The sequence below is a fragment of the Megascapheus bottae genome, chromosome 2 (genome assembly GCF_031878675.1).
Source record: "Megascapheus bottae isolate mThoBot1 chromosome 2, mThoBot2.hap1, whole genome shotgun sequence".
NCBI lineage: Eukaryota > Metazoa > Chordata > Mammalia > Rodentia > Geomyidae > Megascapheus > Megascapheus bottae.
Genome location: NC_143510.1, coordinates 55,486,636 through 55,514,391, shown reverse-complemented (window position 1 = coordinate 55,514,391; position 27,756 = coordinate 55,486,636). Strand labels below are relative to the sequence as shown.

The following is a 27,756-nucleotide window of genomic DNA, read 5'->3' as shown; positions in this document are numbered from 1 at the left end:
TCTTGGACCTTATAAGGTCTTGCAATTTTATTAGAAGCTCACCTTGGATCTTAATATTCCTGTCTAAACATCCCATATCACTTGAATTGAATGTACACTCCAACATATCTGTCTTGCTTGGTTGAGATGGGTTTCAGATCTCTAACTTTATTTTTCTTTTTTTTTCATATATTTTTATTGTAATTAATAGAAGGATTACATGATATTTGCCAGATAGATGGTGCATTAATTCCCATACGTTGATACCTTTTCACATGTCTTGATCCCCATTTCCCTCCCCCCCACCCCCACCCCTAGATCTCTAACTTTTTTGAGGAAGTCCTGAACTGTTGAATAGCTAAGACGATAGGGATGAATTGTTTAGCCCCTCTCTCAAATGTTTTGAACATGCTTATTTACTCTTCATTTTATTTCTTAGAAAAGATTTTGTTTGCCTGGCATGGTGGCTCACACCTGCAATTCTAGCTACTCCGGAGGCTGAGATCTGATTATTGCAGTTCAAAACCAGCCCAGGCACTAATGACTGTGAGATTCTTAGCTCTAATTAACCACTAGAAAATGGGAAGTATGGCTGTGGCTCATGGGGTAGGGCAGTAGCTTTGAGCTAAAGAGCTCAGTGATAATGCCCAGGCCCGTGGGTAGGGCATTATTCGTGAGCTGAAGAACTCAGGACAGCACCCATGCCCAGAGTTCAAACCCCACGACACCAAAATAAAAATTCTACTTATAAAATATACAAATAGAATGAAAGAATACTTATATTTTCCCATACTGTCTTAAATCATCATATATATTTTCCAAGAGTGACTAACCAAGGCACCTATTCTTTTCAAGATTCTTGCTGTGTCAGGTTCTGTTATCATTTTTCTGATGCATTTACCAGAGAAACGATGAAACACTTGTAGCGATATATTGTTTCCTTAGAACTATTATTTCAGAAGCACTTAATACATTTTTTCATTATAAAAGGACAATCCTCAAATAAATTGGATTATCAAGATAAAAGAAAAGCAATTGAATTTTAGTTGTTTTTGAAGGGCAATTGGAAAAAAATGACAACACAGCAAACAAAAATTAAAAAAAAAACCTACTTGGTTCTTTCTTCTGTGCAAAGGTGAGCAGATAAGTAAGGCTCATGAGTCCATGTTAGAATTTACATCATTGGAATGAGGTGCAACGTTTTTATTTTCCAGCATTTCAGCAAAGTAGCCATCAACTCAGCTCTCCTATGCTTTTTCTTTGCAAACTATGAATCCTCAGAAAAGTACAGGATTCTGTGTTAACGTCTGAAAGGAAAGAATTAAGAAAACTAGAGCAGTACTGGTCCTGATGCAACCTTCTCTAGGTCTTTTCATAAACTATCCGTTTGAGAATCCTAACCAGAAACAACATATTTGCTATAGCCAGGATCTAAATTGTTGTAACTAGATAGCTCTCTGGCTAGTTACATCAAGTCTGCTCTGTGAAGAACATGAACAGGGCTATGCTTTCTTGTTTCTAGTTAAAACAAAAGAGAAAATCACCATTGTTTGTCATTTAGTTTCTCTGATGAAAACTCAATTTATTTTATGTTTTAACATTCAGCCTGATTCAGACAGAGGTCTTACAGAAGGAATCCTTGATTTTAGTTCAGATCTCTGCTTGTTAGTTGCAGATTTTGGTGCTTATGTCTTTTCAATTTCTGTCCCTCATATATAAGACTGTACCCAGAGCATTGTGTCTACTGAAGGTTAGCATTAAACAAGTAAAAGTATTGGCCTAAAGAAGGTTTAATGAAGTATCAGAGAATAATATAACCCACTTCCAAAATCTGAAAAAAAAACTTTTGTTTTCATATATATATATATATATACATATATATATATATTCCAATCACAATGCCTCGAATAATTCCATACTTGACCAGTAAGAAAGGCTCTGGGCTAAAAGCCAATATGTAAGATAAAAATCTACGGACATTTATTGTTCAGCTAAATGTTGTTCAGCTATTGCTTGCTTAAGGATTTGAGCAAGGGTCATGGGCTTTCCTTCTGAATTTGTCTTTGTGTGTGGGCTTATTTACCTAAATATACGTTACCACTTTCCTCTCCTGGTGACTCCGAGGCTTTCTAAGCTCCAGATGCCATCATAAACACATCTAAGTCTGAGCAGTGGAACACTGGTGAAGGGAAGACCGTTCTTTTCTTCAACCTTACCATTCCGTCAAGAAATCGTCTCAGCTGCCACTCCCTCTTACATCACTCCTTGGATACCAGGTCAGCTTTACAGTGAAGGAGACACTACTTCACAGAGGGACAGGTTTGAAGAAATATGTGTTAAGGACAACAGTGGGATCACCAGACAATAATTTTCTTCACACCAGATCCACAGTCTGACCCACCTATCTTCTTAAGAACATAACACAGGACCATGCAATTGTAGCTGTCCATTTAGCTTCTTCTGTGCTGTTTTCTGGTTGCTGTTCAAATACCTGTAACAAAGAGGCATTAATGACCCAATTCCCTGCCTATTTCTTTTGAGTCTGAAGGGAGGAGTTAGTTTTGCTTTTATTGTTGTTTTGGTTGGATTGATTCAGTTTGGGCTGTGTCCTGGAGACTGAACATGAGACCTCATATGTGATTTCTCAGTTTTAGTTGGACCCTAGCATTTTAGCCAGTGTTCCACTATATGCCAACATGTTTTTAGAGATTTCTACCTTTGCATTAACAATCCACACCAAACAAATCTTGGGCCATCTTTTAAGATCTTGTTAGCCAAATCTATTCTAGTCTCCATCTTCTTTCCTCAGAATTATTTGCTGGCAGGCATTGGCTTCTACGTGGCTAAACTGAGTCAGAAAGCAGAAGTTTCTATCATAAATTACATCATAGAAGCCACTTGTCTAGGAATAGACTTTTAGAGCTAACTCTCTACCCATGCTTTTCCAACGCTGGGTTCATGGTTCATGCAGACTCAGGTAATCTGGTGGGCCAAGATGGTGGAGGGCATGATGGGGTTAGTGGGTGTATCCAAGCCTCTCACACCTGTGGATGCACCAATATTTCTCTAAGAAGTGACTTGATGGGCAACTTTGTAGGTAAGACGGTTCTGGGTGATGGAGTATCATGTGGAATGTCCGAGAAGCATGGGACCAAGAATGGCCTGCCATTGCCTATGGAGCCCTTAAAGCAGACACTCAGTATAGAATGTCCTCAGAAGCCTCTTGCAGAGAAAACACATCTCTTCGGCCTCCCATCCACATCCAGGTTTACTCTGGCAAGGCAAAGGCTAGGCAAAGAAAAAAACTATCAATAAACTTTTGCAAGTTTGGTACCATGATGGTTTTGTATGTCTCTTTTCTTGGTGACTGTGAGGATTGTGCTGGTGAACATGACTGAACAACAGAGAATGACCCAGTGGGCATATCTGCTCGGGGCCTGCTTCTAAGATGGACTGTGTTGTACAAGAGTTCTGGTCTAGGGTAGTTGTTAATTTTTTTTTGCCAGTCCTGGGGCTTGAACTCAGGGCCTGAGCACTGTCCTTGGACTTTCTCAAGGCTAGAGCTCTACCACTTGAGCTAAAGCACCACTTCTGGTTTTTCTATGTATGTGGTACTGAGGAATTGAACCAGGGTCTTTGTGCATGCTAGGTGAGCACTCTAACACTAGGCCAAACTCCCAGCCCAGTTGTTAAATTTCTTTTTTTAATATATTTTTATTGTAGCTAATAGAAGGGTTAGATTATATTTGCCAGATCAAAAGTGCATTACTTCACAAACATTGCTACCCTTTCTCATGTTTGTGTCCCCATTTCCTTCTTCCCACCCTCTCCTCTCATCTTGTTTTTCCCCCTTCCCTATCCTATTTCCAATAAACAAATAAACATATATACACTATATCAAATAACAAGGTAAGATACTGTAACAATCTGAGATAACCAAGGAACAACAAAAGAGATGAGAAATAACATAGTACATTAAGAACAACAGTCACACATTATATGGCTCTTGTTTCTATATGCTGGAGGCACTTTCTAAAAGAAACTTGGGCCAGGAAAATGGAGGAATGCCAGAACCTTGACTACTTTTTGCACCCTTAATTGCTACAATTGATGTAGATTTGTTGACCATGTTGATTATGGGTGGGGTGGGGTAAGGAAGGAAAAAGCTTCAGGAAAAACCGTTGAGGGTTAGTTTTCCCCATCACTTGAGCCTTCTAAATAAAATCACCCCTGTTTTAAGTGCATGACTTGCAATTCTGGACATGTTTATTGAACTAGGTGGCCTTATTGAAGATACATACATCAGAATAAAGAGAAACTCCATCCCAATCATTCAAAATAGAGCAAAAGGATGTCTCCCTTCCCTTCACTTTCTCTGAGATCATTTACTGATTTGAAATGCCATCTTCCTCTCCTTCTTGTTCATGCTCTTTAGGATGCAATAAGAGACAGAAAATCACTATGCATGCAAACAGGGCTCTAGAACATGTTCAAATCTCAGGAGCAGCTCTACCGTGGGCTATGGAAATAAATTCATTAACCATAAGGAATAATAATTAGATTCTGTAGTCCCTCAGGGTGCCTGTGGCATACTTGATTAACCTCCAGAGGCTTGAGGAACCCATTCTATAATAATTAGACAAAAACATGTTGGCCATGAATAACTGTGTGTACTGAATGCAAGATTCTCATTTTCTCCTTTTTCTCCTAAGACAGGTAGGAAAACATCTGGTGGGGGAAAAAATTAGAAAAACTATTTTCCACTCTTTTTTTCTTCTTTTCCCCCACAGGAAACAATGAATTCTGTTTCTTATAGATAAATTTGACTCAAGTTCTCTGAGAGAGGGGAAAGTCTATTCACTGCAGGTAGGTCATAATATAGCATGACCAGTCTGGTTTGAAGAAAAAAACAACAACAAAATAATCATCTGCAGGCCTTGATGATGTTGTTTTGTTGCAGGAATGCTTTTATCTTCTTCCTGCAATTGTTCTATTCCACCCTGACTCAGTAACTGAAAGGATATCAGTCTTTTCTCAACTCTTGACTCTTAACGATTGGTTCTTCGTCCACAGAGGGAGAGTCACAAACAATAGTTTAATGAAACATCTACTTACAGTATTAACTATTAAAATATAGTATTAGAAAGACAGATTTTATAAGTCTACCAACAAGAGGAACAGTTTGACCAGATAATAGAAAACGATTTGAACAAATCACCGGAAGCAAAAATGGCTTCAGGTCCCAAATGCAGCTCAAACAGAAGAACTTAAGAAGAGTCAGGTTTGCAAAGAAAGGTGACCTACCTGAAAGGCATGACAGTAAAAGGTGAGGGAAGATGACAGGGGCTTCCAATGACATTAGAGCTGAAAGAGTTTCCTGAGGCATAGAGAGTCTGTGTCTAAAGTAAATGTGAGACTTGATGGGTTTGATATTCACTGGAAACCTTTGGGAAAACATTTCAAGTCGTTTGCTTTCCAAACCTCTTTCTTGGTAAAGTAAAGAGTGGGACTATGTCACCGAAAGCCCAAGCAACTTTCCTCCCTTGGCAGCTAAGTCAATCTCTATTCATAGAATGGGCATGTTCCTGAGCCTTAGCAATTTATGTTTCTTTTATTCTCAAAACCCTTCTCAGCCCTGCAATCTCAGTTCATGGGCTTGACACATTTCAATGTTATATTGCAGAATAAAGCATCCTTTCTCTCCACGTGCATTGACTTCTCAGTTGTGAGTTCTCTCATGGCCAGACTCTCAGTCAAATCTCTCTTCATAGACACCAGCCACCATTTATGCACTACTCATTTAACAAGTCATTCCATAGTAAAATAGCAAGCCTCTTGTTGTGGAGCAAGTGACATAGCAGAAATAACTACGAGGTAATATATAGTTGTGAATATTTTTCTCATTATGTGCATTTCCTTGAATCATGTGTAGGAAATCCCAGATGGAGCATCACTGTTTTGTTTATACTTTTAAAACTTCACCTTAATAAAAATAATTGTAGTTATATCTTCTGTATCTGACAAAAATCAAGCTATTCCAGATGAAAAATTAGTTGTAAGAATATGGCCAAATATACATTGCAACCTCATGTGTACATATACTATAACAGAAGAAATGCAATGAGAAACCAAAAGTTTGGATCCAGCCTCAGACACTATCTTTAGTTTTATTTTATTTTTTAAGTGTGGAATTTTTAAACCGTTTCCTTCCTACAGCATATTTGGGAAGATTTGTCAGTTGTAGCAAGTAAGTTCATAAACATTACTTCAGAGATTTATATTGTTTTACCTCTAACTCAATTTGTTCTTAAATTAACTGTTAAAACAGAATGACATCCTATAGTCTAAAATATTAAAATATAATAACTAATTTTACTTTTGTAGAAAAAAATAAACATTTTCCCTTATGCTTCAATTTGTAAGTAGGTAAATTAGATATTCACCGAGATTCTTAAGGTTCCTTCCTGCTCTAAGAATCAATGGCTAATTTACACTACAAGGAAAGAAACTTATGAGTTTTTCTATGAAACTTTGTTATTCTTATCACTCAGCATCATCTTTACTAACATACTCAATATTCTCCAAGGATACCCCCACTCATGAACTACCTTATCTTATGACTAGTCCTTAATGGCTCTTAGTCAAGAAAAGTAATCATGCCTTTCTAACAGGGCATTCTACGAAACACAGATTTCCATCTGGTAACTGTGAGAATTCAAGGCTTCATGAGCCACATGGGACAGATGAATATGAGCTGTGTATGGAAGCAAGAACTATATAATGTGTGATTGTTGTTCTTAACGTACCATATTATTTCTTATCTCTTTTGTTGTTCCTTGGTTATCTCATATTGTTACAGTATCTTACCTTGTTATCTGGTATATTGTATTTATGATTATTTGTTTATTTGAAATAGGATAGGGAAGGGGAAAACAAGATGAGGGGAGGGGGTGGGGGAGGAAAAGGGGGACATGAGAAGGGGTATCAATGTGTGTGAAGTAATGCACCTTGTATCTGGCAAATATAACTGTAACCCTTCCATTAATTACAATAAAAACCAGAAGAAAAAAAGAGAGGAGAAGCAAATAAAAGATCAAAAAACAATCTGAGACATGATAAAGATTTGGGAGTGGTGGGTAACATAGCAGGCTACAAACACAAGTCATTTGGGGGCTTTTTACTCAAGTTTGCTTGTTCAACTGCCATTCCACCACTTTTGCTCTGCCTCTGGCTAGAAAACATCATTTTATATCTATGTTTATTATTCAAATCTCCGTCTATCATGATGACATATTTACATTATGTATTGATCTTCTTTTATCCTATTATTCATTAATGGTATTCTGCACAGATTGAAAGACACATTTTTAAAAGGGAATCCTCTTAGTGGGTAAAAATCTGGTACAAAGATATCAAAAGTTCTGATTTCTAATTACTGTTCTACACAGTGGTTGATTTTTTAAGATATTTTTGACAATGTCATTGGGTACTTTTTCCCAAATTTTAGCAGAACTTACTGCATTGGTGATGTGTGTGATAATACCACCAAACACCACTCAACTAGGAACTGAAAAGCATTGTAGATTCCAGTATGGAAGCCAGACTTCCACAGCAAAAATTTGTAAGTTCTCTGCTGAACCCAAGATTTTTTTGACGATCTACTCCAGGTTCATACTTCTATCAGTCATCTCTTCATTACAAAAAGATGATAAGAAAAAGATGACCTTATGCTTATCTCTAATGTTAAAGTCACATTTAATTACATAGATAAGAATTTATATCTGATTCTAAACTTAATATTAAAAATCCTTATCCAAGTAATGATGATAAGAAAACATAACATGTTTTTCTAGTAACTGTATTAAGCACATTTAATTAAGACCAGTTCTGAGTTCTCTCTTGCCTTGCTTGCCCCTCAAGAAACAGATGGAAGATCTGAATTCTACAAAGAGTGGCTAGTTTTGCATTTAAGAAAATGGAGAATAAAAATAAGTTAAAGCATTTAAACCCCTCAAATATAAACTCAATGTGAAATGATACAAATACAGATTTGAATCTTGAATAGCATTCACGGATGGTCTGACAAGATGGTAAGTCTCATCCTACATGTGATGGCTTATAAAGTCCATTTCTGATCTACTGGCCTCACAGCAAAAACAGAGCTGAGCTTCCTTTCAGGCTCATCTTACAAGCATGATATTTCCAATAACCAATGAGTCTAGTTGAAATTGTTTTGAGACAGAAGGAAAAGACACAGAGGAGTTGAGTTGAATTGAAATACATTGTAAATGTATGGAAAAGTGAAAAGGACTATCTCCCCCTGTATTAATAATGAAGGCTAATGCAATATTAACTGAGGATAAAAATGAACTACTGGTCTTCATTTTCCATAAAAATATCATCACTAAAAAGGACACCATGCAGCTTTATTTACCATAGCAAAGATATGGTACCAACCCAGATGCCCATCAGTTGATGAGTGGATCAACAAGATGTGGTATTTATACACAATGGAATTCTATGCTGCTGTCAGAAAGAACGACATGACCCCATTTGTAAGGAAATGGAAAGACTTAGAAAAAAATTATATTAAGTGAAGTAAGCCAGACCCAAAGGAACATAGGCTCAATGGCTTCCCTCATTTGTCATAATCAGTAGAAACCTTGGGCTCTCCTAGCAGAGATTTGTAATAGAACAAAACCTAGGTACATAAGACCATATAGTATGACACTAAATGAAAGGACCTCTAGGATATAGAAACAAAAGCCATATAATGAGTGATTGTTGTCCTTAATGTACTATATGTTATCTCTCATCTCTTTTGCTGTCCCTTGGCTATCTCATATTGTTACAGTATTTTACCTTGTTATCTGATATATTGTATATATGTGTATTTAGTTATTTGAAATCAGATAGAGAAGGGGGAAAACAAGAAAACTACACCACTACTTAACAATGGGTCTGTGAGAAAATGAATTCAGTGGTTCACTTCCTCACCTGTTCCTCTAGTTCCCAGCAGCTTCAAAAAAAAATAGGACACCAAATTATGTACCATAGTTGTCCATGACAAATACTGTCTAGTGACATGTGGTATGTGTGTGTGTGTGTGTGTATTTTTATTTTTAACTTACAATGTAGATTAGAGCTGTTTTTTCTCTTTAATTCCAACTAAATGAATCTGTTTTTCAGACACAGCGAATAATAATTTTAGAGAACAAAAACTTTGCTGTTAGTTGTTCAGTGAATATTAAGGTACTAAGCTTACTACTAGCTGGCATGATTAAAGAACAGAGTTTAATAACTCCCCAAACATAAAAGTTATAATCAAATGTCTATCACAAATTATAATTAAATTTATGTTTATGATATGAGTCTATGTTCATTCAACCAAAGAAAATGTTTTCATACAGACAGATGGAGAACAAAAATGAAAGTTCTTCTATATCATTATAATTTACTTGAAAAACCTCCTAAGGTCAATATAGAATAGATATATAATTATATTTAACAGTTAAGATGATTCATTTGAGTAAAATGGTATTTTCTGAATTGACTTGAGTGGTTCTACTTAAAATTGTGTGTGTGTGTGTGTGTGTGTGTGTGTGTGTAATGGAGAACTCTACTTAGGGAAGTCTATGAAACGTTACATTATTTGAAATAACATATAATAATGGAATTATATTGTTTATATATTGTATATTACAATGTATACACAAAATTGTTTAGGATGTACATATGATATTACTATCTGGAAAACATTTGAACAGGATTAAGTATTATTGGCAGTAGATGAAAAATCAAAGGATTTACTGCTAACACTTTTTTGGTCTAGTAAGAGTACATAGGTAAAGTTAATATCCTGACTTTACTTATTCTAGTAGCTTCAGAGGGCCTTAAGGAACTGAAATGTCCATTTTACTGGACACAAGAATATGTATGGGATTGTTGTTAAGACTCACAAGAAAAACATGAAAGATGAAGATAGCTGTATATATAGAAATGCTTGTTTCTAACCATTTCTGCTTAATACAAAGTTGTCAATTTTATTTCTATATCCATCATCCATCTATTTATCTGTCTATCTATTTATCTATGTATGTATCTAAAAAAAGATATTTACAGACCACTCTGGATTGTAGCAAGCAGGTAAACTTTGCAACTATAACAGAAGTATTAGGTGTAGGGAACAAAAGTATGCAGAGTTTGAAAGTCCCAGTTACAATCACACTGGTTGGCCACTGTTAGGTCTGCCTCAAATAATAGCCCTTACCCTCTTCCTCTTACCAAAGACAGCACATAACTTGACCGAAATCACCTGTCTAAAACCAGTAATCACCTATCAGTCACCTGTCTGTGAGTCTGCAAAGGATCCCAGACTCTGAAGTCATTTCCTAAACCATCCTGGTCACCCTTCCTTCAGACAGTGAACATCTGAGATCACTTCCACATTGGCTGTGATCACACATCCTGCCTTTCTCTATATAATATCTCTCAACTACAAGTTCCTTCTTTCTTTTTTCTTCTCTTTCTGTCTGCGGCCCTCCATCTTGTGTAGGTTGGCAGTTTGCTGTCCTCCTCAATAAACTCTTTCCTGCCTGAACCATGTGGCTGTCTCCTCTTAGGGAACATTCAATTTACCTTCATTTGGGGGTGATTTGGCCCTCTAGGCTCTGCTGTGATTTTTTGGGTTTTTTTTTCCTTGTCCTAAAGATGCTCTGGATCAGGCTTATTTTTTTCTTTAACCCAATGGGATGGCAGGTAAGAGTGGACAGATCAGCTTAGAACAACCCCACACCCTAAATGGGAACACAGATTGGCAGACTTTTCTTTGGCTTTTAGTTAATTTATGAAAACAAACACAATTCCAATACACTTGCATTACAATATACTGTTCGGAGAGAGGGGTGCTGGTCCTTGAGTTTGAATCCAATGCCTGGGCACTGTCCCTGAGCCTCTTTGTGTTCAAGGATAGTGTTCTACCAGTTGAGCTACAGTGTTACTTCAGTTTTTTGGGTTTGGGGGGTTTTATTTTTTATCTGAATAGTTTATAGGTGGTAAGAGTTTCATGGACTTTCCTGGATGGATTGGCTACAAACCTTAATCCTCAGATCTCAGTCACCTGAGTAGCTAGGATTATAGGCTTGAGCTACCACTAATGCCCTGCTACAGTATATTTTTAATAGACGGTTTTCTCTTGAGAGAGAACAACAGAATTATCTTTAGGAGCCTGAGTCCTTACTGAGATTCCCTATGAAGATCGCCTCTTCTTAGGTCCATTCTATAGAGCTGTCACCCATGAGTCAGGAACTACAATACAATATTATCTTCAAACTCTTTATTTCCTTGCTCATTTTAAGATCCCTTTCAGGAAGATCGTGGCGGTTCAGTGTGAGTCTTTCTGAGCTCTCACCAAGATACCAGTACTAGCATCATAGGGGAAAGTTCATACCCAAAGATCAATCCTAAGTAAGCTTTAGCACCGCAGACATCTCAGTCAGAGAGGAGAATGGCAGAAAACAGGCACAAGAAGACAGCGTGGTCCAGCACCAGGCACTTGGAGCCACTGCGGAGACAAAGCCTCCCTCCGGAACCTGAGCAGACAGCACTTCTCGGCAGCTCAGATCTGCGGGCTCCAGACAGAGCATGCGTAAACCCAGAGCCGTCACCTGGCCATGCATGGACCTTCCAGCTTCACGGAACCAGAAAATTCCAGCAATTTGTGAGGACTTCCATGGAGAAGTTTCCACTTCTGCTCATGGAACAGTATTGGGAAGGAATCCCCTTCCCCACTAGCCAAGAGCAGCGCCATCCTGACTACTGGCAAAGAACCAACCAAATCAACTGGAGCATGAGAAGTGGTCCTGGCAGTGCCATCATTCAAAACGGCAAAGAATTTCCCAGAGGCAGCTTAGCCAGAGTCCGCCCTTGGTTCTAGCAGAAGTTTCTCCCCCTGGGCGGGGCCACACTCCTGGTAAACAAAGCCACTCCCAGCTCCACCGTTTTTGTTTTTGTTTTTCTTTTCTGCCCAATCAAGCAAACTTATCAAAAAAACCGCAAAGCCAAATGACAAGAGGAAAAGATTCTTTGAAATGCTTGGATCCAGAATTTAGTGGAGATACAAGTTTCATATCTCGTCCCCCCACAAAAAAAAAAAACAAACTAAAGAATACCCCCCTTATTTTCTACCTTTGTTCATTTGCATTTTTATGTGGGGTTTTTTTTGGCCATTTTACCTACACATTTATTTTTATGTTATGATTCTCTCCTTCCCTCCCACCCCACCCGAGCTTTCTATCTGTCATTGTGATCATTCCTAGAAACATAGTGACACTTTATGAAATTTAACAAAAAGGAACACACAAAATACCAGCTCCTTTGAGATGAAACAAAGGCAGTACTCAGAGGAAAATTTATAGCTTTGAGTGCCTACATTAACAAATTGGAAAAACCACAAACCAACAATTTAATGTCACACCTTAAGCTTTTGGAAAAAGAGCAACAAACCAACCCTAACCCCAGTAGAAGGAAGCAAATTATTAAAATCAAAGCAGAACTAAATGAATTGGAGTCTAAAAAAACTATAGATAGAATCAACAAAAATAAGGATTTGGCTCTTTGAAAAAATTTTTTTAAATGACAGACCCTTAGCAAATCTTGCCAAAGGAAAAAAAAGGGGAGCAAACCCAAATAAACAAAATGACAGATGAGAATTGTAATATCAAAATAGAAATTACCAAGGTCCAGAGGATCATGGGGAAATACTTTTCAAACCTTTATGCCAACAAATTTGAGAATCTAGAAGAAATGGATGAATTTCTAGCCAATATTAACATACCCAGACTGAACCAAAAAAACCTAATCCATCTAAACAGATCTATTTTAAACACTGAAATAGAAATGGCAATAAGAGACCTCCCAGGGCCAGGGCCAGATGAATTCACAGCTAAATTCTATAAGGTCTTCACAGCAGAGCTCATACCAATATTCCTCAAGCTCTTCAATGAAATGGAAAACGAAGGCTCTTTGCCAAACTCATTCTATGAAGCCACTATAACCCTCATCAAAAAACCAGATGGAGATTCATCAAAGAAAGAGAACTATAGACCCATTTCTTTGATGGATATTGATGCAAAAGCTCTAAACAAAATACTGGCCAACTGTCTTCAGGAACTCATCCAAAAAATTATACACTGTGATCAAACGGGATTCATCCCTGGGATGCAAAGCTGGTTCAACATACGCAAATCAATTAATATAATTCAACATATCAACGAAAGCAAGTACAAGAATCATATGATTGTCTCAATAAATGCAGAAAAGGCATTTGACAGGATCCAACACCCCTTTAAGCTAAAAGCTCTGGAGCAACTAGGAATCCATGGAATATTCCTCAGGAGAATAAAGGCTGTGTATGACAAACCCACAGCTACATTATATTTAATGGCAAAATGCTAAAGCCATTCCATTTAGCATCAGGAATGAGACAAGGATGCCCACTCTCTCCACTCCTCTTTAACATAATATTAGAATTCCTAGCCAGAGCAATAAGGCAAGAAGCAAGCATAAAGGGGATCCAAAAAGGGAAAGAGGAAGTAAAACTTTCCCTCTTTGCAGATGAAATGATTCTATATTTAAAGAGCCCTGTACACGTCACTCCAGAGAGGTTTGAGCTGATACAAAACTTTGGCAAGGTATCAGGGTATAAAATGAAACCTCAAAAATCAACCGCCTTCCTATATGCGAACAATGAGAGGAATGAGGCAACAATCAGGAGAGCAACTCCTTTTGCAGTAGCCTCAAAGGAAATAATGTATCTAGGAATTAACTTAACTAAGAATGTAAAGTAACTTTTTGATGAAAACTTTAAAACCCTGAAAAAGGAAATTAAAGCAGAACTGAGGAAATGGAAAAACCCCCATGCTCCTGGATTGAAAGAATTATCATCGTGAAAATGACAATCTTGCCAAGGGCTATCTCCAAATTCAATGCAATACCCATGACTATCCCAATGTCATTCTTTAAAGAAATAGAAGAGGCAAGCAAAATTTCATATGGAATAATAAAAGACCCGGTATAGCAAAAACAATTCTTAGCAGAAAGAACAGCACAGGAGGAATATCAATACCAAACATTAGACTCTATTACAGAGCCATAATTATCAAAACAGCTTGGTACTGGTATAAGAACAGGCCTGAAGACCAATGGAAAAGAATTGAGGACCTACAGACCTATGGCCACCTAATCTTTGATAAGGGAGCCCAAAAAAATAGAATGGAAGAAAACAGCCTATTCAACAAGTGGTGCTGGCAGAACTGGTTAAGCACCTGCAGAAAACTAAAGTTGGATCCTTCTTTGTCACCCTGAACCAGGACTAACTCCAAATGGATCAAAGACCTCAAGGTAAAAGCCAACACACTGAAAACTTTACAAGAAATAATAATAAATACATTAAGTATCCCTGGCACAGGTCGAAACTTTCTTCATAAGGACCCAGAAACACAAAAAATCAGAAAAAGTCTGGATAAGTGGGACTGCATTAAACTGCTGAGATTCTGTATGGCAAAGGACATAACTAGAAAGCCTACAGAGTGGGAAAACATCTTCACTAACCATACAACAGACTAAGGCCTCATATCTAAAATATATCAACAGCTCAAAAAAATTGAATCACTCCCAAACTAATCTGCAAAGAAACAAACATCCCATTAAAAGATGGGGCAAAGACTTAAAGAGAGTCTTCTCTGAAGAAGAAATAAGAATGGCCTATAGACACAGCAAGAAATGCTCAACATCTCTGGTCATAAAAGAAATGCGAATCAAAACAACTCTAAGATTCTACCTCAATCCAATTAGAATGGCCAGGATCAAGAAATCTAATAACAACAGATGCTGGAGGGGCTCTGGCCAGGAGGGATCACTTCTACACTATTGGTGGGAGTGCAAACTCGTTCAACCATTATGGAAAGCAGTATGGCAGTTCCTCCAAAGACTAAACATAGAGCTCCCCTATGACCCAGCAATTCCACTACTTGGCATTTACCCAATTGTCTAGAAACAAGGGCATACAAGCACAACGATACTCATTACAGCACTATTTACCATAGAAATGATATGGAATCAACGAAGACGTCCCTCAGTTGATGAGTGGGTCAACAGGATGTGGTATTTGTACACAATGGAATTCTATGCTGCCGTCAGAAAGAATGCTATTGTCCCATTTGTAAGGAAATGGAAAGACTTAGAAAAAAATCATATCAATGAGGTAAGCCTGACTGAAAGGATCATTGGCTCAATGGTTTCCCTCATTTGTCATAATCAGTAGAAACCTTGGGCTCTCCTAACAGAGATTTACAATAGAACAAATCCTAGATACATAAGGCCATATAAAATGATGCTAAATGAAAGGACCACCAGGATATGGAAACAAAAGCCATATAATGAGTGATTGTTATCCTTAATGTATTATGCTATCTCTCATCTCTTTTGCTCTCGGCTATCTCATATTTTTACAGTGTTTCACCTGGTTATCTGATATAGTAGATATATGTGTATTTGGTTATTTGAAATCAGGTAGTAAGGAAAGGGGAAATCAAGGTGAGGGGCGGGAGGAGGGGGAGGGAAATGGGGACCAAGACTTGAGAAAGGCTATCAATATATGTGAAATAATGCACCCTCCATCTGCTGAATATGATATAACCCTTCTATTAATTTCAATAAAAAATATATGAAGGGGGAGGAAGATGGCACCGAGACAATAGGGATACTGCCTAGCTCTCTCCCACAAAAAGAGAGAACCAGGGAGTCTCACGAGCCAACTACCTTAAGAAATCCACAACAACAAACTCAAGAAGCAACGGAGAAGGACTCAAACCGGAAAAGATATCCAGATAAAGCTCACATCCAACTTTCTCAAAGAATTTAAATGTGAGGACCCCTCCCCCACCCCACTCTGCCGGCTCCAAGCCGGGAAAGCAGAGGCAGAGGGCGCCGGGCTGTGCAGCCCTGATGACCGCAGAAACCACCATAGACCGGGCCAGCAAGTGGCAGAAGCAGACTCAGGAACCAGCACAGACCAGAACAGCAAGCAGCAGAACCCAGATGTGGAACACAGGCGGCAGCTGAGATCTGAGGGGAGTGATTGATTCTCCAACACCGCGGAGTAGCCCACAGCCAAAGGCAGAGGAGTGAGTAGCGCAGTGGGTAGCCCAGCAGGTCCCAAAGCCATCGGGAAAGCAGACCTGGTGGTGAGCTATAGAACTTAACTCAGACCCCTCCACCCCACCCGAGAAAGACTGGCAAGTGCAGGAGGGCAAGGAATTTAGAATCCTGTCCCTTTCCTCAACAGCCCCCTCCCCTGGGTCATTGACTGGAGACTGACAGGCAGGCGGGCACTAAAACCCAGCACCCCACCGAAGGGGGCGGAGGTGTCCCTGCCACCACCCGCCCAATAGGTTCCTCTCCCAGGCCACTGGATCTGGAGTGTGGGGGGCGCTGAGACCCTGCCTTCCAACATCGGATGGGGTGTGCGGGATTCTAGGATCCAGCATCTGTCCCATTCAAATCTTGAGCCGGGCACCCTCCAGCTGGGAATCCCCAGCAAGACAGCACCAAGGGGCCCCCCACAGTCAAAGATGCTGGCCAAAGTGGCAGAAATAAAGCAGGGAACTGAAGGGCAGACCAGTAGCTGAGCTCACCTGCTGAGAATCAGAAAGGCACAGCTCCGCCCTTGAAGCCCACATCCTAGGCTGGGCCCTGCCTGTGGGAACAGAGCAAAAACCAACTGGTCCAGCTAAGAGCTCCTGGAAACCCCCAAACTCCAGACCCTTGGCCGGGGGCCTGCCCCTGGAAACAGCACAGGAACACCAACCATCTGCCCAGCGTGCTGAGACTGAAGCACGCAGACACATCCCATAGCCCACTGTGAGGCCACTGGTTGGGCTAAGAGCTAGTTGTCCAGGGGCACACAGCCTCTGGGAACAGGCTGAACACCTGCAAAAACTGCAAACTCTGACCTAGTCAGCAGCAGAGTCTATTTGGCTGAGAACCACAGGTATACACAGATTCCCAGAACCACGGGTCCCAATCCAAGTAAAGACCACCACCTGCTGACCACAGAGGGAACCTACAACAACAGTTCTCAATGCCTAGAAGTGCAAAGATGAATTACGACATACATAAATAATCAAAGTCCCACACAAAGCCCAAAAGGAAACAAGAGCGAAGGGGCGAGAAAGATGTCACCATCCCAAAAAATGACACCTGAAGAGACACAAAATATGACTCAAAATCAAGGAGATGATTTTGGAAATGAAGGCTGAATTCCAAAAACAAAAGGAAGAAATTTCCACGGACTTCTTCGAATTCAAAAGAGAAGTGGAAGAAAAGTTCAATACCCTCTCAGCAGACTTGATCAGCTCAGTGTCCACACTTCAAGCAAAAATGGAAGCATTAAGCAGGTGATTGACTGAGATGGAGAATAGAACATCAGGAACGGAAGATAAAACACAAGAGCTGGAACAGAGAATCACCACCTTGGAAAGATTAGTCAGAATCCACCAGAGAGAACTCCAGGACCTGGCAGATGGAGCAAAGAAGTCTAACCTTAGTATAATAGGGATTGATGAGGGCGCAGAATTTCAGGACAAAGGAATGCAACCCTTATTCACCAAAATCATAGCAGAGAACTTCCGCAACCTCAAAAGGGAAAATACTCACATTATTGACGGTTTCAGGACTCCAAACAGGCAAGATCCCAGAAGGAACTCATCTAGACATATCACAGTAAAGACACTAGATCCGAATACCAAGAAATTGACCTTAAATGCTGCAAAAAACAAGAAAGAGCTATACTACAATGGGAAAAAATTGAATTACAGCAGATCTCTCCATGCAAACCCTAAATGCAAGAAAAGCTTGGAAAAATATCATTGATGTCCTGAAGACCAACAACTGCCAACCCAGATTGACATATCCAGCAAAACTAGCATTTACATTTGAGGGAGAAACAAGAATATTTCACTCCAGAGAGAAGTTTTATGAATACATGCACACTAAAACAGTGTTACAAAAATATTAATTAATCGAGAACAAATTGTAGAACATCAAGAACCCCCATCAAGAAGCAAGTAACTATAATTCACTAAACACAAAAGGGGGGAAAAAGTGAGAGAAAGAAACTCAGAAGTTAAAATAAATAATGACAATGGACACTAACAACTTCTCCATAATTTCCGTAAATGTGAATGGCCTGAACAATCCAATCAAAAGACACAAAGCAGCAGACTGGATTAAGAAACACCACCCATCCATATGTTGCCTCCAAGAGACTCACCTCACCACCAAAGACAGAAACAAATTCCAAGTGAAAGGATGGAAACAAAATTTCCACTCCAATGCACCATGCAAAAAAGCAGGAGTAGCAATTTTAATCTCCGACAAAATTAACTTCTCACTAAAATCAGTACATAAAGCTAGAGATGGCCATTGTATATTATTAAAGGGTACACAATCCATGCCCATAATATTACAGTTATAAACATCTACTCCCCCAACATTGGAGCATCCATATTCATCAAACAAACTCTCTTAGAATTACAGAATAAGATAGACTCAAACACAATCATAGGGGGAGACCTCAATACACCACTCTCAACAAACAAAAGGTCAACTCAACAAAAGTTAAGCAAAGACACCACCGATGTAAACGACACCATAGCCCAGCTGGGCTTAACAGATATACACAGAGTCTTCCACCCAATGGCGAAACTTTTTACATTTTTCTCAGCAGCACATGGAACACACTCGAAAATTGATCATATAATAGTTCATACAGAAAACTTAAGCAGATACAAGAGGACTGATATAATCCTATGCATTCTATCAGACCAGAGTGGAGTCAGACTAATTCTGAACAATGCAGTCAAAATAAAAAAAATATTCAATCACTTGAAAATTGAACAACACACTTCAGAATAACTCCTGGGTAACAGATCAAATCAGAAAAGAAATTAAAAACTTCCTTGAATGTAATGAAAATCAAGAAACATCACAAAGGAACATATGGGACATAGCAAAGGCAGTTCTAAGAGGCAAATTTATCGCACTAAGAGCGCATATTAAAAAGACAGAAGAAGAGCATGTAAATAACCTTAAAAAACTGAAACATCTAGAGGAGCAAGAAAAAGTTAATTCTAAAACAACTAGAAGGACAGAAACAACAAAAATAAAATCAGAAATATGAGAGATTGAAATAAGATCTACTATACAAAAAATTGATAAATCAAAATGTTGGTTCTTTGAAAGAGTCAATAAAATAGACAGACCCCAGGCAAGGTTAATCAAAAAAAGGAGAGGGGAGACTCAAATAAAAAGATTAGAGACCCCATGGGAACAATTACAACTGATTTCCAAGAAATTCAGTCCATAATGAATAAGTACTACCAGGGCCTATATTCAACGAAGCAAGAAAAACTAGTAGAAATGGATGATTTCTTAAATAAATATAGGTTACCCACACTGAACAATGATGAGGTAAACAAATTGAATGAACCAATCTCTAACAATGAAATTATGGAAGCAATCAGGGAAATGCCAACCAAAAAGAGCCCAGGTCCAGATGGTTACAAGACGTTTAAAGATGAAATAACACCTATACTCTTGAAACTCTTCCGAGAAACAGAAACAGAAGGAGCAATACCAAACTCATTTTATTAAGCTAATATTACTCTCATCCCCAAACCAGGAAAAGACCCAACAAAAAAAGAAAACTACAGACCTATCTCTCTAATGAACACAGACTCGAAACTCCTCAATAAAATATTAGCCAACAGAATCCAGAAACAAATCTAAAAAATCATACACTATGATCAAGTAGGCTTCATCCCATAGATGCAAGGCTGGTTTAACATTCACAAATCAATCAATGTAATACATCACATTAATAGAGCTAAGGATAAGAATCATATGATAATTTCTCTAGATGCGGAGAAGGCATTTGACAAAATACAACATCCATTCATGTTGAAAGCACTAGAAAAAATAGGAATAAGAGGTACATTCCTCAAAATAGTGAAAGCCATATATGAAAAACCTACAGCCAGTATTATACTAAATGTGAAAGACTGGAACCATTCACCTTAAAAACAGGAGCTAGACAGGGATGTGAACTCTCTCCATGTTTCTTCAATATAGTGCTGGAACCCTTAGCCAGAACAATAAGGCAAGAAAAGGACATCAAAGGGATCCACATAGGGAAAGAAGAAATTAAACTATCCTTATTCGCAGATCACATGATCCTCTACTTCAGTGACCCTACAAACTCCACTCCCAAACTTCTAGAATTAATAAACTACTTTAGTAAACTAGCAGGATACAAAATTAACCTTCAGAGGTCAGTAGCCATCTTGTACACCAACAATACACAAACAGAAGAACAAGTCAAGAAAATGATCCCATTCACAAAGGCCCCAAAAGAATAAAATACTTAGGAATATACTTAACCAAAGATGTAAAGGAATTATTCAATGAAAACCCTAAAAGTGTCACGAAAGAAATTAAAGAGTACACTAGGAAATGTAAAGACATCCCATGCTCATGGCTAGGGAGAACCAATATAGTAAAAATGGCAATGCTGCCAAAATTGATATACAAATTCAATGCAATCCCCATCAAAATCTCAAAGACATTCTTTACTGAATTAGAAGATATAATTCAAGATTCATATGGAACAAGAAAAGACCTAGAATAGCCAAAACAATTCTAGGCAAAAAGAGCAATGCTGGAGGTATTACAATACCAGACTTCAAACTCTACTATAGAGCCATAATAACAAAAACCGTTTGGTATTGGCACAAAAACAGACTAGAAGATTAGTGGAACAGAATAGAAGACCCAGAAATAGAACCACATACCTATAGGCAACTTGTATTTGACAAAGGAGCCAAATATATACAGTGGAACAAACACAGTCTATTCAATTATTGGTGCTGGCAAAACTGGGCAGCCACATGCAGAAAACTAAAAATTGACCCTAGCCTTTCGCCATGCACAAGCATTAACTCAAAGTGGATCAAAGACCTCAATGTCAGACCGGAAACCATGAAACTGCGACATGGTAAAGTAGGAGAGACACTGGAACTCATAGGCACAGGCAAAAGATTCCTGAACAGAATCACAGGGTCACAGCTGATAGGAGAGAGACTCAATAAATGGGACTCCTAAAAATAAAATGTTTCTGTACAGATAAAAACATAGTCGCAAAAGTAGAGAGACAGCCAACCAAATGGGAAAAGTATTCACCAATAATACATCTGACAAATGCTTAATATCCAGTATCTACAGGGAACTCAAGAAATTAATCCCCCCCCAAACGCAATAAACCATTCACTAAATGGTCAAGGGAACTAAAGAGAGACTTATCAGAAGAAGAAATTAAAATGGCAGGAAAGCATATGAGAAAATGTTTATCATCTATGGTCATAAAGGAAATGCAAATCAAAACAACCCTAAGATACCACCTTACCCCAACAAGAATGGCCAAAATTTTGAACTCAGACAATGACAGTTGCTGGTGGGGTTGTGGAGAAAAAGGAACCCTACTACACTGCTGTTAGGAATGTAAACTAGTTCAGCCACTCTGGAAAGCAGTGTGGAGGTTTCTTAAAGAACTGAAAATAGACCTTCCCTATGATCCCACCATACCACTTCTGGGCATCTACCCTGAACATTATAACCCAAGATATGATAAGGACACCTGCTCAGCTATGTGCATCTCTGCACTATTCACAATAGCCAGGCGATGGAAACAATCCAGATGCCCTACTGCAAATGAATGGATACAGAAAATGTGGTATATATACACAATGGAATTCTACATAGCCAACTGACAAGATAAAATAATGGCATTCGCAGGGAAGTGGATGAATCTAGAGCAAATCATGTTGAGTGAGACAAGTCAAGACCTAAGGAACAAAAGGTGCATGGTATCCTTAATATGTGGCTATTAAATCCAAAGAGTACAAGAGCGAAGACTCAATATCTGCATACCCAAAGCTATGGACATGGTAATGGAAATATAAACACAACTATATACATATAAAAACCTATGACTATAGACATATGTTTTATTTCATAAATTAATATGTTTCTATGACATACAAATCCTTAGCCTAATTTTGATTAAGTTCTAAATACTAAGTCCCAGTGATTGTAAATAGAGATTCCTTTCTTGAACACTTGTTTGTTAAACCTGTCATTTAAAATATGATATAAAAAATCAACGTTAATAAATTCTTTAAAAAAATATGAAAAAAGGTTCCTTTCATTTCCCTAATTCTCATGGCTTGATTCATGGTCAAAGGAGAAAGTCAATCTGCCTCTCGTGGTTGATCTACAGATTCAATTATGTGAATCTAAAAATACAAAGGTACAGATTTCCTCAATATGAAAGAGGAATTAATGAATCACTAATGAATCATTGCAACTTATTTGACATTGCCAACTGCCTGTTACCTAAGTCCTCGGCAACTTCTAAACACAGAAAAGTGGTGGTAGGTTACAAAGCAAAATAAGAAAGCACAAATTGAATTTTAGGTTTCTACTTATTACTATTTTTTTAATCCTGGAAGTAAATGGACATCTGAGACAGATTGGAGTTCCTACAAATTAGATCCTACAAACTTCCAAACACAGTGGGCCTGACTAGGCTGGCTAGGCTTTCTCACTTAGGTTTACACATTCATTTTCTGCTTTTAGTGAAAAACCCCTGAAGTCTAACATTTTATGTGGGCTGTATGGGGGTGTGAGTTGTTGGGGGACTCACCTGGTCCTCTCTCTGTGGAAGTGAAACCTTCATTCTCTAGTCATTTGCATTCATTAGAATGTAAATATCAGAGACAGAGGTCTTCCTTCTACTTGCCTTTGAAATGTAAGTTCTACAGTGGGGTCATTAGCTCTTCTCTGAGGTCTCTAGATTTCCATTCCCCTTTAACTTCCATTGCTCCCCTTTTAATCCCTGCAGTCAGATTCATCTTCTCAGGTAATACTACATAGAAACATGAAAATCTTCACTTTCTAACAGTAATTACTCCTTCTCCAAATGCCTGACCACTCCATAGCAGCTGTTCCTCCATCCCTCCTATCACCCTGCTCTGGTGGAAAGTCAATGGGAAGTTTTCTAGGCTGATATATTGAGTCATAGCCCAGGTACCATAAGCTTGCCATGCAGGATTCAAAAGTCATAGGCAATGTTCCAAAAACCAGCTTCTCAGCTGGCAGCCTTATTTCAGATATGGCATCATACAACCTTCCCAGGTGCTTAAATCAGAACTTCAGTGTAACATGAATACCAACTTTCTTACCATCAATTCCTATTGATTCTCATCAATCACAGCCATGCTTCTACAGCTCCATTCCAGCTGCCAACCTATCCTTAACCCATCTAATGCAGTTACGTTCATGCTGATCCACCTCCTCCATCCCTATGCCTAACTCCAACCTGCCACCCAAACACCAACTTTCACTCATCACCTCTGAATTTAAACACCTTTGGCATATACCATTAAGGCCAGTTACCTATGAAGGGAAAAAACACTAACACCAAGTTTCCATCAGGAAACACACATGAGTTCTATCTCCCCCCAACTACTTCACATGACCATTCCTCCCTACGTAAGTTTACAGTTAAGTTTTTCTCCTTAGGGTTAAGAAAACAAAACAAAGCAAAACAAAATTCCTGAGAGTTCTAGCCAAAGGAATACAGCTGTGTAGGGGAAACTGAATCCTTAGCCTGACCTTTGCACAACGAAGTTCTACATAGACCCTCATGCATATGCATCACATCTCATCAACACACTTAAAAGTAGGAGATGACAACCTTGTACATGTGCATATGCTTTCCAGAAGTCTGCTAGTTATGATCCCTCATTTCTTTAAGGTCATCCTACTATCATTATTATGACTCCTCCCACACGAAGACATTTACTTAACCTGTGTGTTTATTCTTGAGCTACCTCTCTCCAGTCCACCGTTTATTTTACCATTTTCCTTAATGATATACCTCTGTCTCTCTGTCTCTGTCCCTCTGTCTCTCTTTCTCTGTCTATGTCTCTTTGTCTGTGTCTCTCTGTCTTTGTCTCTCTGTCTGTCTGTCTCTCTCTCTGTCTCTCTCTCTCTCTCTCTCTCTCTCTCTCTCTCTCTCTCTCTCTCTCTTTGTCTCTCTCTCTCTCTCTCTTAAACTCTTGTCTTGCCACTTTATTTTTGTGTGAATGTATTCATTCAATTATTTGTTAGAGATTCCAAAATCTGGGATCTTTCCCTCCTAGGCCACCCAGCATTGTCTTCAGGAAATTAGTTCTCTGCCAGGAGCTGATATCTAAATAAAACTAAGATGTGGGATATTTTTGAAAACCCTCTACCATATTCTGATTTTAAAAAATCCATTTACATTCAAAGGAATTGTATTTTTCTTAGGAAAACATTGTGCCCTGTTTTATCTGTTTTATTTATTTAGTTAGTTAGTTATTTTTGTCGGTCATGGTGGTTTTAACTCTGGGCCTGAGAGTTGAGCTTTTCAACTCAAGTCTACCACCCTAGCCTTTGAGCCACAGCGCCACTTCTTTGAACTAGGATCCTCCAATCTTAGCCTTCTGAGTAGCTAGGATTACAGCTGTGAGCCACCATTCCTGGCTACGTTTTATGTTTTGAGTTTTCACTATTATAAAAAGAGGTTTACATACCACCATGATGGTTTTAAAGATGTTTCATGTGAACAATGGACTTACTTTTCTGTGTTTTTGTGTTACTCACTGGTGTCCTTTGCTTTTTATTTTAATGGCTATCCAGAGCATAGATTGTAACTTCTGGATAGACGTGTGCTTGCTATTCAGAGGCACTAGTCAGGAGGCTGAGCCTGTGCGGGTTGAGGGATAAATCTCATAGCTAGGGTAACAGAAGCTGGCCCAGTATAAGGTGTTCTAGAACCGTGGTCCAGTGTTATTAAACTGATAATGGAACAACCAGAGACTCAGCTTGTTATGTAGGTGTAGTGCCTGCAATGGTAGGATTCAGCCAGTTACTTGGGGTGGCTCTGAATTCTGAGGAAGTGAGGTTCAACCATCACTGAATTTTACTGTGATGAGCTCAGTGTTGGGGCTCAAGACAAAGTTAAATGCTCACTTCACTTCGCCCTTCTTCCCCTAGATGAAAGGACCCCGCTAAAAACACGGCTCAACACTGGCTATGAAGATCTAATTTTACAACTGATTTTTGCTATCCGATCTGTACTAAACATGTTTATTCCTTATGAGCAGGCTCTGATTACCTCAAAGTTTGGCCTTATACTGTTAATTCTACTTGAAGGGTTCCTCTTTTTTTCTACTTATCCTAACTGAATCCATACTTACTTAAGGTCTCTGCTTAAATGTAATCATCTCAAGGAAATCCTCTGAGGTGAAGTTAAATGTCATCTTTGCTTCTTTTCCTCATCTTCACAATCCCATGAAATTTAAGCCCATAATTAGATATCATCACTTTCTCCCACATAGACTGAATTCGTATCTGTTTATACAGCAGTTTGCTCCAGTTCCTAAAGCAAATGCTTGCCAATGAAGAAGACTTCAATAAGTATGTGTTGACAGATTTGCTAGCAACTCAGTATTTTGAAAATTTATGTAATAACGAATGTATCTCTACAGTTCAGTGATGTGTGAAAGGATGACAATAGAATACTTTACCAAGTGTATACTTCAACTATGAAATCTCTTCAGTCATTTGATGTAAGCAACAAGTATAATTATTTGAGGAGATTTAAAGACTTAAGAGTTCAGCAGTCAGAATGTTTCACAATATCAGCTTCATTGTAGAACATTTTGATTTTCTCATCAGCAGTACGTGTTGAAGTGAAGAAAGAGTACTTGCATTAATATGGAGTTATAGACCAAGTCTACCCTAACTATGCCATATTTCACTTCATATGTTAAAGTTCAGCCTACGTCTGTTCAATTTTCTGATCCTGTTTGAATAATTGAATGCAAAATAGCTTAAAATAAAAAGCTTTCCAAAGTATCTAATGGGTGGCTAAAACATAATTGACTAAATCTGTTGGATCAATGCTTACAACATCTGTATGGAATAAACCCTATGAATGGATGATTTATTCAGTAAGAAATCATTATTGCAAAGCACCAAAATCATGGATTTTCCATTTGTGCCATTAAGGAGAAAAAAAGCACTAACCACATGTTCAGGTATTTAATACTTGTAATTTAGAAAGGACAAATCAATCGTAAATTGTATCCTTGTTCAGAATGCTGGGTTGAAAAGAATTCTGAGAAGCTTCCAAAAGAGTAGAGAAACATGACCATAGGATACCATGTTCTAATACCTACACATTTATGTACATAGGTTATCTTTGTTATATATGTATATAATCCCACGAGGGCGTTTTGAGGATGTGGGGAATTCTAAGAGAAATGATCTTTGTCAAAGTTCAGAGATTATGAAATTTCCCTCAAGGAAAATTTCATCACAAATAAGAAGGTGACAAAGATGTCCGGATTCCTCCATTAATGTTCTGCATCATTTTTGGAGAAAGAATTTGAGCGTAAGCAGTATAACAACCAAGTCTATGCATTTCGCTACTAATCTTGCATTTGGCTAAGCTGGAAAAAAATAATTGATTTAATAGTGAAATTTTTTTCTCAATTGAGAACAAGAGTGTTGCTACTTACACCAAATACGTTCATACATGTGTGAGGCCTTAGCTTTTTGCTTTTTGGTGTCAGTATTAGAGCTTGAATTCAGGAAATGGAAACTGTCCCTTAGGTTTTTAATTAAAGCTGATGCTCTAGCTACAACTGTACTTCCAGCTTTGTGGTGGTTAATTGGAGAAAGAATCTCACAGACTTTACTATCTAGACTGGCTTCTAACTGTGAGCTGCAGATCACAGCCTCCTGAGTGGCTAGGATTATAGGCTTGAGCCATCTGTGATTGGCTGTACTTCAGCATTTAGACATGCCTTAAATTTCAAACTACCCTTCAGCATGAAGTTCAGTATTCCCCCTGAAAGTCTGAAGAATAGAGATTTAAAAAAACTTAGTTGTGTTAGAGATGAAAGTGATCTCTGTTTCATTTAGCTGATTATTAGGCTACATTGGTTGTACAGGTAGGGATTTCATGGTTAAATTTCCACCCATGTTTACAATACGTTCTAGTACATTAGAACTTCTCTACTACTCCAATGCCCTCCAACACCAAAGAATTATTTCTTAAAGAAGAAAATGCATTTACTAAAGAAAATATTGGGAGTTTGGCCTAGTGGTAGAGTGATTGCCTAGCATGCATGAATATCTGGGTTCAACTCCTTGATACTCCTTGATACTCCTTGAGCCTGTGGTTCAAGTGGCAGAGTGCTAGCCTTGAGGAAAGGCCAGACCCTGAATTCAAGGTTCAGGATTGGCAAAAAATATATATATTAGCTAGTGGCTTTCACAAGCAGCTTTTTATTTGTTTTTATATCAATCTAATGGTTTATTCATAAATAAATATTGTCTTACATTTTAATGGATACACACATATACATATTAGGTTAATAGTTCTTTATTAACTGATATACATTTCAACATATAAAATAATTTAGATGGATACACATAAAGCAGAAACTGTAGTATTCGAGAGCTGTCAATTCTTCAGAGACAAATATCTTCTGTCTCAGGGAGAAATGGGTGAAAGGAACTGAAGCCCTTCACTATGTTGTATTTCCTTTTGCAGGTAGGGATTTA

General features: G+C 38.4%; 1 long non-coding RNA gene across 2 annotated transcripts in view; it reads right to left on the bottom strand.

Annotated features, from left to right (window-relative positions):
* Positions 1-1,890: 1,890 nt before the first annotated feature.
* LOC150067135 (uncharacterized) overlaps positions 1,891-27,756 on the bottom strand; it is a 54,763-nt gene continuing 28,897 nt past the window's right edge. The window contains exons 2-3 of one of the 2 annotated variants that reach the window (XR_016539453.1): positions 2,381-2,470; positions 1,891-2,282 (exon numbers count right to left, since the gene is read on the bottom strand). This is a non-coding gene — a long non-coding RNA (uncharacterized LOC150067135). The remainder of the gene's footprint in view (positions 2,283-2,380; positions 2,471-27,756) is intronic. The other variant, XR_016539455.1, reaches the window with a different exon arrangement.